Here is a 17,944-nt window from a genome sequence, read left to right as displayed (position 1 = left end):
CTTATTAAATACAAATTGAATTATATATCTCATGAAATCCTAAAACTTCACTTTGATGTTTAGTAGCCATTTAAGAATTAGATCTTAAAATGATTATTAAAAAATAAAATTTAAAAAGAAAAAGTAAAGAAAAAAAAAGACAGTTTTCCTCTCTCTCTCCCTTTTTTTAATCTCTCTTTCTCATTGGAGAAATATGTGCTGTCAAAATTTAATATTTTACAAACTAGGAAATATAATATGAGGTGTGATAAAAGTAAATATTTCAAATAATCAATAAAGTAGTTGACACATGATTTTTGTGAGAGTGAGAGTGCTCATTTAACAACTCTTTCTTTATCTTCTCTAAATAAAATAAAATAAAAAGTCTTTTTTTTTTTAATTCACTGTACATTTATTTATTTATTTTGAGTACATTCACTGTACATTTATTGTGTGTTAACAATTAATGAAAAATGTGAATCCATATTTCTAAATTTGAATTTTTGAAAATTTGAACACAGAATGCTTGGAGGTAATTTGGTAGGTGTGACATTAATAGATATGTGGCCAAATATATGACTAAAATGTAATTCCAATTATGAGATCCAGTCAAGTTGAATCTACCATAAAAATCTCAAAACAAATTTGGTTTTGTTAGTAAAATCATTTCTTACTTTAATCTTGGTTAAAAGAGAAAAAGAGGTCTAATAATTTGGTATGTCAACTTATTATTAGATGATAAAGATATGCATCATAAAAAGAGATTTAGACATAATGTGATTACTGATTACAAGTAAAGGGTCAAAAGTAAGAAGGCAATGACTTGGACTACACCGTATAAGGACGGGTTTACATGTATATGGGTGAATTAGATGAATATTGGGTAAAAAAAAAAAATATTAGTAAAAAATGGTCTACTTAAAACTAAGGAGGCATTTGAGACATTAATTGGTTATTATAGTTGGCAGGTTATAATAGTGATGGAGTGATAATAGTTAATATTTTAGTCACAAATTATTTTAATTTGAGTTATAATAGTTTATATTTGAAGTATAAACTATTTTTATTTGGGTAGGCAAAGAAGAAAATAAAGGAGGAGTGGTAGATAGTAAATATTGTAGCAGAAATAGTATTTACTATATTTAATTGTAAGTTATAAATAGTTGTACATACCACTATCATATTTGGTGCCCCTAAAGAGTGTGTTTGAGGTAACGATTTTGTACTTCTCACTATTTCAAAACCTCAATTTGCTACTGTATTTACTATTTGTCATAGTTTTTACTATTTTATGTTCATCAAATTTTTTATTCGTTGTTATAATGTTTACTATTTTCTTCTCAAACTAAAATAATTTACACTTCAAACACATATTATTATAACCCAAACTAAAATAATCTACACTCTAAATACAAACTATTATAACCCAATTATAATAATTTAAGACTATAATAACTAACTATTTACCCCAAATGCCCATATGTTATTGTCTCAATTATATGCTAGGCGTGCAGTAATTTTCCATCAAAATAACCAAAATATATATTATATGATTTTTATTTCAAAAATATAAAATAGAAAATCAAAATCTTAAAAATGGTTATCCAACGCAACAATTTTTTTTTTTTTTTTTTTAGTATTCTACCATTCCAAAACATCTATAAACTTATGAGCAAATTTCAAAAGCTAAAAATTTAATTCCACGAGGTACAATGAATAGGCCATTTATCCTCAACATTGTCCAAAAAGTCTTCTTGTTTATATTGAAAAAGTATCCAATTTTACCTTAAACTTGATAGGTTTGCCAATTAAAAATTATATTTTACTTAAACTTGATATGTTCTATCAATTTTGACTTTAAATTTATAATTTCAGTAATTTAAATCTCAAATTTGATATATAATATCAATTGAAAGTTTAACAATTTAAACTCAACTTGGAATAATTGAATCAATCTAAGTTCTATAATGGTTAAATTTGATAAAATCTACCAAATTTAAGGTTTAAAATGAAGAAATTAAAAGTTTAAAATTAAAATTGATACAATAGGGCATCCAAATTTAGGATAAAATTATTTTTACCCTTCTTTTTCTAATCTTCAATTTTCTTTCTCTTTCTAAATATGTGTCTCTCTATTTAAAAAATATATATATATTTATATAACTTTTCTTTCTTTTTCCAACTCTAAAATTTTAGGTCATCGTAACAATCATTTTTCCACCTCCTCTAATATATTTCCCACTTTTCTATCTCTAAAGATATTAGTTCTTTTTCAAACTTTTTTTCTCTCTAAAAATTTAGTATTTGATTCTATCTCTAAAATTTCTCCCTTCTCTTTTCCATTATTTCTTTAACTTTTCTTTGTCTTATTTTTCCCCTTAATTTTTCTTTCATATCAACTTTTTTTCTTTCTTTCTTCCTCTAAACATATCTTTGTGGCTTAACTTTACTCCTCTTAAAATTTCTCTTTCCTTCCCTAACATTTTTTTTATACCTATAATATTTATTTTTTTCGAATTAACTTTTATTCCACTTTTAATATCCTCTCTCTAAACAATTTTTTTATATCTCTAAATTGACTATTTGTCTTAAATCATCAATTGACTCAAAAGCTTGAGTCCATTATATATAGGGAATGTAATCTTTCATTAATAAGATGAGTGAATAAAATCTTTTCCTCTATTTACACTTGTTATGGTATCAGAGAGACTTTTTTTCTCACTCTTCTGCAATTTTTCTTCCAACTTCCTTCAGTTTTTCTCGACTTCCTTCTAGTCGATTCTTTTGTTTTTTTCTTCTTAAATCACTTTTTTTTTCTTTGATTCAGCATGGCTGATGGTTCTTTGACGATTTCTGCTCCAGTTTCTTCAACCACTCATGCTACAATATCGTCAACTACATGTGCCCTAGAACAAATTGATTTTGGTGTTCAATTGAATCCATATGTTCTTCATCACTCAATTACACCAACTATTGCTCTTGTAAATCAACCACTCATTGGCGCCAACAATTACATTTCATGGAGTAAAGTCATGCTTCTTACTTTGTTAGGGAAAAATAAGGTTGGTTTCATCAATGGCTCAATCTCTAAACCACCGGAAAGTCATCTTTCTTCTGCTTGGCAATGCAACAATGATATCATCACTTCATTGATTATCAACTCTATTTCAAAAGAGATTGTTGCAAGTTCAGTTCATACTAGATGTGCAAAGGATATTTGGGATGAACTTAAGGTTCGTTATTACTCAGTCAAGTCCTCATATATATATCACTTGCGAAAGGAACTCCAAGGAACTCTCTCTATTGAGTCTTATTATGTAAAACTCACAGTTTTTTGGCAGGATCTCGTTGAATATCGTCCTCTTGATGATTGTAAATGTAGAGGATCAAAGACTTTGATTGATTATCTCACTAATGAATTCGTGATGATTTTTTTAATGGGCCTTAATGAGTCGTGTGTTGCCATTCGCGCTCATATTCTCCTTATAGATCCTATTCCATCAATCGGCAAAGTTTTCTCTCTTATTATTCAAGAAGAACGTCAACGCTTAGCAAGTCAAGTTCTTTCAACTGAAACAATTGCTCTCTTAGCACCTACTGATACTCGAAAAGGTAATCACGATTGATCAAAGAAGAAAGATGCACGTCCAACTTGTAGTAATTGCGGCATTCGTGGCCATGTCATTGATCGTTGCTACAAATTACATGGATATCTCCATGGATATCACACTGGTAATTTTTCATCTTCATTAAACAATGCCCCTTCGAAAGGTCGGACTTCTACTCCTATTAATTCATTGATCAAGAAAAACATGCCAAAGTAAATTCTGCCATCACAAATCAATCAGATTTCTGTGCTAGTCTTAATACTGATCAAAACACTGCATATATAAGTATGCTTCAGAATTATTTGAACCATGCTACACCTGAAGGGATTGTTTCTACTTCTATAAACCATATGACAGGTATTTGTTCATCTAAATTTAATGCTAACAGTTCATCACTTAAGTCATGGATCATAGACTCAGGTGTTTCTAGTCATATTTACCATGATCAGTTTTGTTTTATCAATTTAAGGCCTATTGGTAGTATTTTTGTTGTCTTGCCAAATCAGACTCAATTTTATGTTGAATATGTTGAGGATATCAAGTTATATATTGATGTGATATTGAGAGACGTGCTCTTTATTCCTCAATTCTCATTCAATCTATTATCGATCAGTGATTTGCTTAAATATTCTTGATATTCTATTTTTTTTTCAAAATACTTGTTTTATTTAGGACAAGTTATAAGCGAGAATGATTGACAAGGTTGAATGTTTGGATGGACTTTATTTTGTTCTCTGTACCTGCTGGTTTATCATCTGAAAGAAATCAACACTATGTGTTTGCTTGTTCAACTTCCTCTATTGTTTGGCATCAACATTTAGGACATCATTCTTCTGTTTGGCTACATATGTTGAACTTGGTCTTGAATTTAAATGATTCATTTTTAAATAAATGTTGTATTTGTCCTCTAGTAAAATAACGAAGTTTGTCTTTACATAACCATGTTTCTGACAATGTGTTTGACTTGATATATTGTGACATTTGGGGGCCATTTTTCAATACTATGACTCATGTTGGTTTTTCATACTTATTGACTATTGTGATGATTGTTCAAGATTTACATAGGTATATTTGTTAAAGCATAAAGGCGATGTCATGCATGTTATTCCTCAATTTTTAAAGATGGTTGAGACATAATTTTCCAAATGTCATCAAAGTGTTTCCTTCTCACAATGCTCCTAAATTACAATTTAAAGATTTGTTTGCTTCTACTAGAACTATTCACTAGTTTTCTTGTGTAGCTACTCCACAACATAATTCAGTTGTCGAACGTAAACATCAACACCTCCTAAATGTGGCTTGTACACTTATGTTTCAGTCTCGTGTTCCTGTTATTTTTTGGGGTGAATGTTTCTTACTGCAATTTACCTGATCAACAGAACTCCTATATCATTATTATCATATAAGTGTCCTTACAATGCTTTATTTGATAAGGAAGTTGATTACTCAGTTTTACCTACTTTTGGGTGCCTTGCATATGCTTCTACATTGTCTATACATCGTACAAAGTTTGATCCTCATGCTAGTCCGTGGGTTTTTATGGGATATCCAACTGGTAAAACTATAACAGTTCATTATATCACGTGATGTCCATTTTTTATAAGATCTATTCCCATTTCATTCTTCACAGCAGGATATATTGTCCTTTTCTCTTGATTTTTTAAATCAGTTTGTTCTTCCTTGTCCTATTTTAGAAGACTTCTCTATGCAAGATAATTCACAAAACGATGTGTCTTTCTCTGCCGATCAGAATATAACCATCCATCCGCTATTTTTTTACCTATTGTTTTGGATCATAATGTTTTTTTTTTTTTGGATAATCCTGAGCATCTAGTTGATGTTCAACCCACAGATCAAGTTTCTAATTGCTTGGTTCATGATAATACCTTTACAGTTGTTGTTCCCAGAAAATCAAATAGGCAGCATCGATCCTCTTCTTATCTCAAGGATTTTCACTACAATTTGATTACTAACATTTCACTATCTTTATCAGCTCCTTTTTTCTTTGGCAAATATATTTCCTATGATCATTATTCTGACTCTCACAAATATTTTATACTTAATGTGTCTACAAGTTATGAACCTTCATATTATCATCAAGCTGTAAAATTTGATCACTGGAATCATGCTATGGTCGAGGAACTTGCAGCTATGGTACGTACAAGGACGTGGACGGTTGTATCGCTTCCTGAAAAATATCATGCTATTGGTTCCAAGTGAGTTTATTGAATTAAATATAAACTGAATGGAACTATTGATCACTATAAGGTTCGTCTTGTGGCAAAAGAATACAACCAACATAAAGAGGTTAACTTCTTTGACACCTTTTCTCCCGTGGCCAAAATTGTTACTGTGAAGGTATTCTTGACTCTTGCTACTTTTTTTAATTGGCAATTAGCTCAGATGGGCATAAATAATGCATTCTTGAATGTCGACTTATTTGAAGAAGTATATATATTTTTACCATTGAGTTATCACACTTTTGTTGTCGTTGGTAAATGGGAGAAATTGGTTTGTAAGCTGAATAAATCCATATGTGGTTTTAAATAGGCTTTACGTCAATGGTTTACTAAATTTTCAAGTGCATTGCTGTCACATAGGTTTATATAGTCGAAATCAGGCTACTTCTTGTTTACTCGAGGTACTGAAAACTCTTTTATTGCACTATTAGTATATGTTGACAATGTATTGTTGACTGGATCATCTACACATGAAACGAATTCTATTAAGTGCATGTTGCATTCTCATTTCATATTGAAAGACTTGGGAACTGCTAAATTTTTCCTTGGCCTCGAATTATCAAGGTCTCAGTAAGGTTTATTTTTGTTTTAAAGGAAATATTGCCTCTAGATATTAGAAGGCACTAATTTCCTTGACTCGAAGCTAGCTATTTCTCCCATGGATCCTAATATAAAGTTGTCCAAAACTGAATGTTGGGTTTGATGCCCTAAAATTCGTAGATAGGTGTTATTAATTAACCGTCATCAATAAAAAGTTATAGATGTTAATTCAATAATGTTGGAGTTAATGTCTTAAATTAAGTGTATCTTATAGTTTGTAAAGACAAATTATATATCTAATAAAATAAGAGGTATTTTATTAATGTTTAGACTGCAATAAATCAATTCAATAAACTAAGATCCAAGGTTATTTTATAAAACTTAAAAATGTATGTGGAGACATACAGGTGGATCATGTTTAAGTGATAACTTAAACAGTCTGTAGTAGATGGATAAGGTTGGATACCTTATCCTGGTGACACTACGAATACAACCTACTTTGTAGATGTTACAATTGTTGTAAAGTGCTATAAATGATATGATCCCGATCGTTCATGTGGAGACATGCGAGTAGAGGCATTCTATATAAAGAGTTTGAATAAGACCGAACTGCGAGATGAATAGTCTCTCTATATAACATCATTGCTAGAAAAGACTTACATTTTACTAGGATGCCCATAGTTGACTGACTTTAATTCTGAGTGAGTTGTGAATTCTTGTCTATGAGGGCAATCCTTTGATTTGTATGGATGAGAGTGGCCTTGTTAGCCGACTTAACAAGCCTACCATTTTAGGGACTTGTCCGAGTAGGGAGCTGGGAACACAACTACACAAGATGGAATTCACTCATTTCCCGACTTTAGTGAAAGTAGATAAATTACTCCCTTAATAGCTTATTCCGAGTCTTGAACATTGAGGCATTAACCTCTCATTAGCCCGAGAGGTGTTAGTTTATAGTCGAACTATAAATTGTTTGTTCATTAGAGGGATTAGTGCTATTTAAGGAATTAGATATAACTACAAGGGTAAAATGGTATTTTGACCCAGCTATCGTTATGAACAATTTGTGAATGGTCGACTCACTTTGATTGGTTATATTCGTGGACACATAAATAAATCTACAATATGAATAGTGCAGATATTGGTCTTTAGTGGAGGGACTAGTAGTTAATGAAAATTGATTAATTTAATTAAAGAGTTTAATTAATTAATCTTACATCATTGGAGCTTTTAATCTGTAGGTTCATAAGGTTCCCTTGTTAGTTCACTAAAGGATATATAAGAGGAATGGTTTGAATTGTTCAAATCAATTGCATATTAATGAGATTAATATAATATGGTTAATTATAGATGTGATCTATAATTAAGAGAAAAAAATATTTGAATAAGGTTCAAATATTAAAGAGATGTATACATATAAATATGTGATAACTATATGTTGATTAATTCTATATTAAATATGATTTAATATAGTCGTTTAATTGATTAATTAATAGTTAATTAATTAATTAATTAATTTTTTAGAAGTAGAGATGTTTATTTATTTATTAATTAATTATATATATTAAATTGGATTTAATATATATGGTTATTTAATTATTGGACTAGTTAATTAAATAAAAGTTATAAAATTAAATTAGAACTAAAGTACGAATAGGAAAGACTAGGAGAATGGGGTCACCTCTCCTCTCTATAAATAGGTCTTTATGACCCATGTTTGTGACAGAATTAAATTGGAATTCTGAATCCTAATCTCCTATTACTTCTCTCAAAATCTCTATTCTTTTCTCTATTACGTCTTCTTCCTCTTCCAAGTCTTGGAGACCACACATCCAATTCTTGGAATCTTAGAGAATAACAAGGTTTCACTTACGGTGGTGTCCCTTAATCATTGAAGAGGCGTTTCGGAGAAGACGTGAAGGAAATTTTGAAGAATTTAGCTTTTCCCTCTTTTATTCTTTTAAATGCATGCTAATCTTGATTGCTTATCCTTTATGTTGTTATTTTTATACCATATTTTGTTTATGTAAAATCGAAAATAAAATTGAAAGGCGATCTCACGCTTCCACTTGGGATTCGATCCCTTCAAATAAATGTTATTGTGTTGTTTTTTATTTTGTCTTAATAACTATAAATCCAATAAATTAACATTCAAGGTTGCTTTATGAGTCTTGAACTATATGTGAAGACATACAGGGATCTATGTTCGAGATACAACCTAAAGGGTCTATAGCATGGGGATAAGGTTGAGTACCTTATCCTAGTAACACTATGGACACAATCCACTTTGTATTTGATACAAACACAATGATTTGACGTGTTGGTGTACGTAACATGCGAGTGGAGGTATCCTATGCAATGAATTTGCATAAGACTGGACCGCGAAATAGTAACCACTAGATGTAACACCGTTAACTAGTTAGGTTTCTATTTCACTAGGATGACCTAAGCAACTTAGTCTTAATCATGAGTATATTATGAGTTCCTGTTCACGAGGGATTGTCCTTTTGTTTTTATGGGTGAGAGTGACCAGTTCATCGGCAATTTTGGGGACAAAACCGAGTGGGGAGATGGAAACATAATAATGAGAGATGGAATTCAATCTTTCCCGTTTTCAGGGTAAGTAGATGAGTGTTCCCTTAAGTGGTGTCTCTGGAACTTGAACAAAAAGCCCTACCCTCTCATTGGCCCGAGAGAGGTTTCTATTTATTGATTGGACCATAAACAGGTTGTTCATTAGGGAAGCACTAGTACTTAAGAAGTCAGAGGTAACCCAAGGATAAAACAATATTTGGCCAAGTTGGAATTACGAACACTCGCGAAGGTCTAACTTACTGTTATTGGTCTATATCCATGGACACAGAAATATATCTATAGTGAGAAGAGTACAACTATAGGTATTTAGTGGAGGATATCCACAACTAACAATTATTGATTAACTCGGTTAATGAGTTTAGCCAATGAATCTCATATTGTTGAAGCTTTTGATCTACAAGTCCACCAGTCCCCTTGTTAGCTCACTAAAGGATATTAAAGAGGAAAATTTTGAATTGTTCAAATCAACTTGAGGAAATTATATATTAATATGTAATTGATTATGGATATGATCTATAATTCAAATTAAGTTGGAAAGAAATATTTGAACGAGATTCAAATAATTCATTCAAGTGAATTAGATTCACAAAAAGTTAATTAATAAATAGAAAGGTGTTACACATAGACATACGATGTTTATGATAATTAAATATATATACGTTAAATTGGATTTAATGTATAAATAGTTATTTAATTAATGTGCTAATTAATTAAATAAGTGTTATTTTATTATTTGTGCATAAGGAAAAATTGGGAAAAGACTTGGAGAAGGGGGTTGATCCTTCTCTATCTAAAGTCTTCCTTATGGCCCTTTCAGGGCAAACATTCATTGTGAAAATTTTTTCCTAAGCCACAAAAAGAAATTCTCTCTACTCTCCCAAAAGTTTTTCCTCCTTACCCTCTTCTAATAGTTGGATATCACCTATCCTTCTATTGGAATCTTTGAGAATAACAAGGTTATTCTCATGGTCGTGTTCAAGATTATTCAAGGAGATGTTCGTGTTCAAGATCGTTGAAGGAATCGTTCGTTGGAATATCGAGAGGATCGTTTTAGGAGCTTGAGAATTTACAAAGGTGAGAATGGTTCTTTCCTTCCTCTCATTAGAATATCGAAAGGATTGTTTTAGGAGCTTGAGAATTTACAAAGGTGAGAATGGTTATTTCCTTTCTCTAAAGCATGCTATTTCGCATGTTTATTCTACACATATTCTATTTTAATACATCGATTTTGTTTATGTAAAAATCGATTTGTGGGATGTAAGGCATTCACACGCTTTTGCTCAAGATTCGAATCTCATCACTGAAGGTACTTCTCGAGGCCCCCCTCAATGGGTTCTAAGAAGGAGGGCGGCGCCCTGAATCTCTTTGTCGCCCAATGATGCTACTTGCTATAGAAAATTAATTGGTAAGCTTTTATATCTTCATATATCTAGGCCAAATATCTTTTTTTCGGTCCAACGCCTTAGCCAATTTTTGTAGCAGCCGACATCTTCACATTTGAATGTAGTCTATCATTTGCTTAGCTCTCTGAAACGGGCACCTGGCCAAGGAATATTGTTGAAACCTTGTACTCTCTTTCAGTTGAAAGTCTTTGTTGATGCTAATTAGGGTGCTTGTCCAAATATAAGACAATCTATTACTGGTTTTTGTGTCTTCGTTGGTGACTCTTTAATATCTTGGAAGTCCAAGAAATAAACTATTGTCTCTCGTTCGTCTGCAGAAGCGGAATATCGTGCTTTGGCCTCTGTTACTTGTGAATTAATTTAGATTAGGTAGCTTTTTCATGATTTGAGAATTGATTGCTCTTCGCCTGCTCTTGTGTATTGTGATGATCAAGTTGCAATTGCTATGGCTTCTAATTCAACGTTGCATAAGAGGACCAAACACATTGAGATTGATTGTCATTTCGTTCATGACAAGATTGATGATGGTTGTCTTTGTTTTATGCCTATTTGCTCACATTCCCAACTTGCTGACATGTTTACAAAGGCTTTATCTTCCTCTGTTTTGATATCTTTTATATCCAAATTAGGAGTTTTCGATATTCACACTCCAACTTGAGGGGGAGTATTAAGTTATTTATATATTTTGTTATTCTAGAATGCAACAATAATTTGTTAGTAGTGAGGTCGTTATACAAATGGGATGTAATCTTTCATTAATAAGATGGAGTGAATAAAATCTTTTCCTCTATTTACACTTGTTAATGTATATTTTTTCCCTAATAAATTTAGCTCTAGGTCTCAAAAACTACATTTTCATCCCTCTGTATAATTGTCTCTCTCTAACAAATCAGTTTATCTCTTCAACCTTTTTTAAGTATATAAAATAAGTGTTTGGTTGTGTTTGATAACCATTTAGTTTTTAGTTTTGTTTTTTTTTAAAAGAAAATTTCTATTTATTTTCACACAAATTCTTAATAATGATTTTAATTTCATCTTTCCTATACACTAACATTTGAATTCACCCAAATTTCAAAAACAAATATAAGTTTTTAACAACTATACTTTTTAGTTTTTAAATTTTGGCTTTACAAATACTCTAAAAAACGAACAACTAAATAGTTAAACCCAGAAAGTGAATGTATTGTTTATAATCTTAATTTTTTAAAAACAAAATAACAAATAATTACCAAACATGACCCGAATGTTTTTGAAAAAGAAAAAAAAAACATTTCCAATAAGCATGTACTATATTGTGTGTTTTTTTTTTTTTAATATAAGATTAAAAATCCAAAACTATAAACAAAATAAATGTATTTTGCTAATTTGAGCCTCATTCCATGATTAAAAAGAAAAAAAAGCGTCAGTAACCACTTTTAAAGTAGTAGTTCTATTATTTAAATTACAATAGTCAGAACAAAAGAAATTTTCTATAATATAGTGTTATCAAGCTCTATTTTAGGTTTAATTGAATTACGAATTCACATATTTTCTTTTGAAGAAAAATTCATTTGAAAATTGAAATTAGAATTATAAAAATTATAAATCTCATAATGGTCGATACATAGATTCAAATCTTAAAAATAAAAAATAAAATGATGGAAGTATTATTGTATTTGTTGGTAATAAACTTAGAATGAAAGTTATTATTTCCAAGTTCCAACAAAAAAAAATGTGCTGTTACTTTCAATCCTAATAGCGATGTGTTTCAATTATGATGAAAACATAATATATTCATAAGATAACTTCCACTTTCACAAGTGATATGAGTTGATCACCAAATATCCATAGACTTTTGTCTTGATCATCCTAGGTGGACAAGATGGAAAACTGCCACGTGGAAATAAAAGAATAATATTTAAGTAATTTTAGCTTGAAATCTTCAAATTGGTGGACCCCTCATGCTCATAACCCTATCCTTTACACAAAACCCTCTTCTTTGACAGCGAAATATCCCGCCTAAAATGAGTGATTGCATTTCCTTTGTTCTTTCTCCTTTTTATTTTCCATTTTCTTTCCTTAAATTATAATAGTTTTCAGTGGCTCTAAAATATAATGACTTTTCAATTTTAGCTTTAAATTTCTTTTAGAAAAATTTTAACAAGCTTTTTAAATTTTGTTTGTTCTTTCAAAAACTACTCTTTATAATAACTTTATTGATCCATTTTAGAAATTCATATACAGTTCAATGGGGAAAAAAAATTATTTATATATTGTCTTTTACGACGATAAATGCATAGTTGAAACATATATATGGATTTTGTAAAATAAATTTAATGGTGTTGGTTCAAAGAACAATTTCTAAACATTAAAAAGCTTGGAACTTTCAACTTGGTTAAATTAAAATTTTGATTTAATTTTTTTTAATTTAATCTAATTTGACATAAATTTCTATTTCATATCTTTTCAATCGGATATTTATTAATGTTGGGTTAAATCTCACCCATCATTTTAAAATAGTTATTCCCTAAAAAACCTTGTTAGTTTTTTTTCTCTGTCCTAAACTTAATACAATCAATTTAACACCATTAAAACAATAGCATATGTCTATAATGATCAATATAGTACATCAAGATAATTTAAGATTAAACCATATAAACTAGATTGAAATAAATGTTCAAAAAGTACATCCACATTTTTTTTATCACTAGCATGTTGGGCCCGAACATTAGAGTAAAAAATTGAGTGTACCATATATATGGAATATATATTAAAATTGACCTTTAATATGTATAGGCTAGTTGAAGGGTACATATTGTACTTGTGCCCAATTATTTTCAATACGGGCACTATAACTCCTAGTCTAACACGTTTAGTGTATTCTTTGGACCTTTTCTCTATTTTAAAAAGGTTGAGGGCTAGGAGATACTCCCATATCTCAATACTTATTTCTACCTATATTAAAGAGAAAAATTTATATGAAAATCATGTATGGTTTAATGGGAAAAACAATAACGAATGATTACCATAAACATAAAATAATATCGTATCAAGGAGTAGGGTAAAATGGACTATTGGGGGAGGGGGGATAGTTGATATATTGATATGACAGAAATATGCCATTGAGTAAGTTACACAAATTAATGCTTTTTAAAGAGGGGAATCTTGAAAATAAGATTTAAATTGGTATATATAAAAAGGAATATTGAAAGCTTAAAAGGAGAAAAAAAAAGGGGGGGGGGGAAGAAAAAGAGTGGCTATATTTTATAGAAAGGGAAAAAGGAAAAAGAAAAGGATTGATGGAGAATTACAAAGGGAAGGTATTATGAATGAGAGTAATTGTGGAGGGGTCGGTGATATTTGTCCCACAAATGCCCATCCAAATGCCAATAAGACCCAGAAAATGACCGACCCTTGTGGGAGTGGAACCCTATGCAAAACCCACACACCCCTTCTAAATAATAATCGCAAACATAGCCATTATCCTCAAGATATTAATAAATATAACTCAATACAATTTTTTTTTTTTATTTATATAGTAGCAATAGTTCTTATTATCCTTAAAATATTGTCTTGGTCTATATATTTTATATATTTTAATCTCTATGTTTTTAGTTATTTAACTTTAAATTGGATACTTTCGATAGATCTTAAATTAATCTATATATTCTATAAAATTAACTGTTATTGAAATTGATTAAATAATAATAATAATTTTCATGACCCTTTGCAATTTATAAATGGAGTGTTAAAGATTAGATTTATTAAAAATTGAAAGACTAAAACTAGATATTTAATATCACAAATAAAATGAGCAAAATTCAAATTAAAGTACTAGAATTTATTTACCAATATATATATATATATATACAAAGCAATAGTTCCATAATTGTCATAATGGAAATCCAACTTCTTTTTAATATCAAACAAACAAAAAAAAAAGGAGAAATTTAGACGTCCCCTTCCCCTTTCCTCCAAACCCCATTAATGCTTAATTTTGTCAGCTTTCGGAATATGTATATATAATTCTTTTGACTTAAAGTGAAAATAACGTTTGCTCATATTCATTGTCTAAGTCAGGCCCTAGTCTAAGGACACTTTAATTTCTTTTTCTTTTTTTTTTTTCCTCTCTTTATTTATTTTCTATATTTGTATTTGCATTTGTTTAAGATAATAATTAAATTTCCAACCGCGTTACCGATATCTTTGACAAAATGCACGCGGTAAGTGGGAGATATATGGCCCCCAAATTAATTGTTATACAGCTTAATATTCTATTTCAAAGGCAGCCTAATTTATGAGCTTTGGCAATTGAATGGGCAAAGTTATATATATTTTATATTATGGAAATTTACATTTTCATCCCTAACTTTCAAAATATTATAGGTAAGTTTTGAGTTTGATTTCAATTTAAATACTCGATTATGATCGTTAATATTAATATTTATTTATTAATTTAAAATAATTATGAAGTAAATTTTTTAATTTAATTTTAATATGGATGAAAAACAATGAAGCTTAATTAATCATAATTTTTAAATATTTTAAAATTGATTTATAGACATTAATCTTAAAAATGAAAAATGGGTATTTAGTAAAAAAATTAAGGTTGAAATTGTAAATCTTGGAACTAGAGATCAAATTGAAACAAAACTCAAATCTCAAATGTCGTAACATTTTGAAATTTATAAACTAAATTGAACCTAACTCAAAACTTAAGGATCTTAACACTCAAGATTCAAATGAAATCTAGTCCTAGAACTTAGAGACAAAAATATATGTTTTTTCCTTCCATGTATTAGTTTATATATTATTTTGATTAACATCCTTTCAATTTTGGTTTATTTTCGTCTCTATACTTTAATCTACGGTTCATTTTTGTTTATTTAATCTCAAAAATCTATTTTAACTTCATTGTTTTTGAAAATTGACCATTTTGATTTTAAATTTTAAATTTAAAAACATGAACCAATTATGGTTAAATTGAAGAAGTAACGTTTTTTTTTTAAAAAAGAAAAAGGAGGTGATAAAGATTTCAATGCATATGGCCAAACTTAATTGAAAAGTAAACCATAAGTTGGACAATATGTACACCGGCCTTTCACATTTTTCAATTGGAAATTAAATTGGTAAAGTAGTGAAAGGTTTGAAGATTTGCAATATTAGTATCCTTGATTCGATTGATCATCACTTGGTACTTTCTTTAATTTTATGAACAAATATTTAATTATATTTTTCTTATATCTCCTTTTTACACATATTCATTGCGCCATTCACCACTATGTTATTATGAATTTTTTTTTTTTAAACAAACATTATATTCCCTCATTAATAATAATTAATAATCTCCATATCAATATATTAATTTTGTCCTAATCTTCTTTCTCCCACACCAAACCAATCATTCTCTACATACATATAATCTCTTACTTATTAAATCTCTCATCCCGCACATGTGCATACAAAATCACTTTTTCTTCTTACTTTCGCTTTAAACACATACTAATTATAACTTGTAAACCTTTCTCCACGTATATATACTTTCTTCACAAACCCCTTTTTCATATATTTTATCTTTGTCTCTCTATGTTTGTACTTTCCTCTCATTTCCTTGAAAAAAGATGTTTCCAACTTAGAATTTTAGGAATCTATAACTTTAAAGTTAAATTCTACATTCAAATAGGCATAAATGGTTGAAAATTTCACATTGAAGAGATAAACATACATCACAATTATTATAAGATACATGGATTATTCTTGATATCATTGTCAATTAATTTTGTGATGAAATCTCATAAAGATGTTTATTTAGCTTAATCTTTTGTTATTTTATTTATGTTTTGGGTGCCATGTGACTTTTTCTCATTCCTTAAATATTGAGGAAGGACAGTGAGGTTTTCTTCATTTGCCTAAAGTATTCTTTTTCTTAATTTACTATGAAAAATTCTTATGTTTATTTGATATGGCTATTGGGAAAAACCACCAACTACCACTACTATAGGTATAAGCAGAAATTAATTAAGAAATTAAATGAAAACGATAAAATAAAAAACACAAGAATTTACGTAGAAAACTCCATAATCGAAGAAAAACTGCAGTCCACCAGAGAGAAATCTACTATGTAAAAAAATCATTACTATCAGTCAATCGCATAGAAGTCTCTCCCAAATCTTAATTACAAAAGCACTCTCTTAAAACTTTTGTACTACTCACACCTTTAATCTCATTCTCAGTTTAGAGAAAACAAAATGGAATTCAACTAGAGTTAGCACACTTATTAGCTTAAAGTGTTCCTAATTTGAGACGATATGAAATCAAAGTCATGGGCTTCTTTTATGGTATTAACCTTTTCGATGTGAGACAATTGCTCTTCTAATATTTTGTTAGATACAGATGTCGAAAAGTTGCTGCGTTATGGAAGAATCCCTGTCCTGAAAGTAATTACAACGCGACTTCGGTGCTAATCGTTGTGTCGGTTGCTCTCAAAGTTAATATAGCTTCCAGACATGTACTTACTAGAAAAATGGATTGAACTCAAACTATAGAAATGGAAGAAAAACATATGAATAGGAATGACAATAATTGTTCTCTCCCTTATCAAAACTAAGAGCTATTTAAAAGGGAAGGAAAGATCAGATTCTAAAAACAAAAAATTATTTTGAAATTAATTTTAAAAACGATTTTAAAATTAATTGAAATTAATTTTTGAAATTAATCACTACCATTAATTCTTGTTTTTTCTTTTAGTATGTGAGTCATTTCCAACATATTTTTTCAAATCTACCAATGACATCAGAGTTCATAAAGCCCACAAAATTAATCTGTAAAGAAATGGATATAATCGAAAAATGGTGAACTACCGTTTGGAGCACTAATTGATTGTGAAACTCATGTTTATTCGAAAAAAAAAATAATAGAAAATTGATTTTGTTTCGTGAATAAATCTTGATATTTGATTCGAAGCCAATCCTCAAATTTAAAATGTTTGGGGTTTTAATTTAACTAGATCCATTTCCAAAAAAAAAAAGGAAAAAAAAGGAACTTTACCAATCTATACCAGCTCAGTTTTGGAATAATTTGTTCCTCCCGCTAGCCATTCCCAACGCATCTATTTGAATAAAGATTTTGGCAACATCTTTTTGTCAGTGGATTTGAAATGCCTTGTATATATTATTATTGATTATAGTTGTCAAAACATGATCCTCAAAACCATTGATATATTTCTTGTCACATACTTGAACCAATTTTTTAAATTCTCCTCATTGAACTATAAATACAGATCACACTATTGAAAGTGCTTTCAACACCATCATATATAAGCTATCAAGTACTTTCTCTCTTTACACTAATGAGAAAAGTACTAGTAAAAATAGTTTACATTGTTCCATATAATTGTTTAACTAATAAAAAACCCCCCCTTTATCAATATAAAAAAATTAAACCAGCAAGTTGAAATAATTAAACAAAGTTAAAATTAAACCCATCTTTGTGCCACTCTCTAATCCTAGTACATTAATTATATGGTTGAAACGAAATGGAAGTTTGGTAAAGATATATAAAGAGAAAAAGCATATAGATATAGAATACAAAAGTGGGGAAT

The sequence above is a fragment of the Benincasa hispida genome, chromosome 7, assembly GCF_009727055.1.
Source record: "Benincasa hispida cultivar B227 chromosome 7, ASM972705v1, whole genome shotgun sequence".
NCBI lineage: Eukaryota > Viridiplantae > Streptophyta > Magnoliopsida > Cucurbitales > Cucurbitaceae > Benincasa > Benincasa hispida.
Note: the sequence above shows the minus strand (reverse complement) of the source record.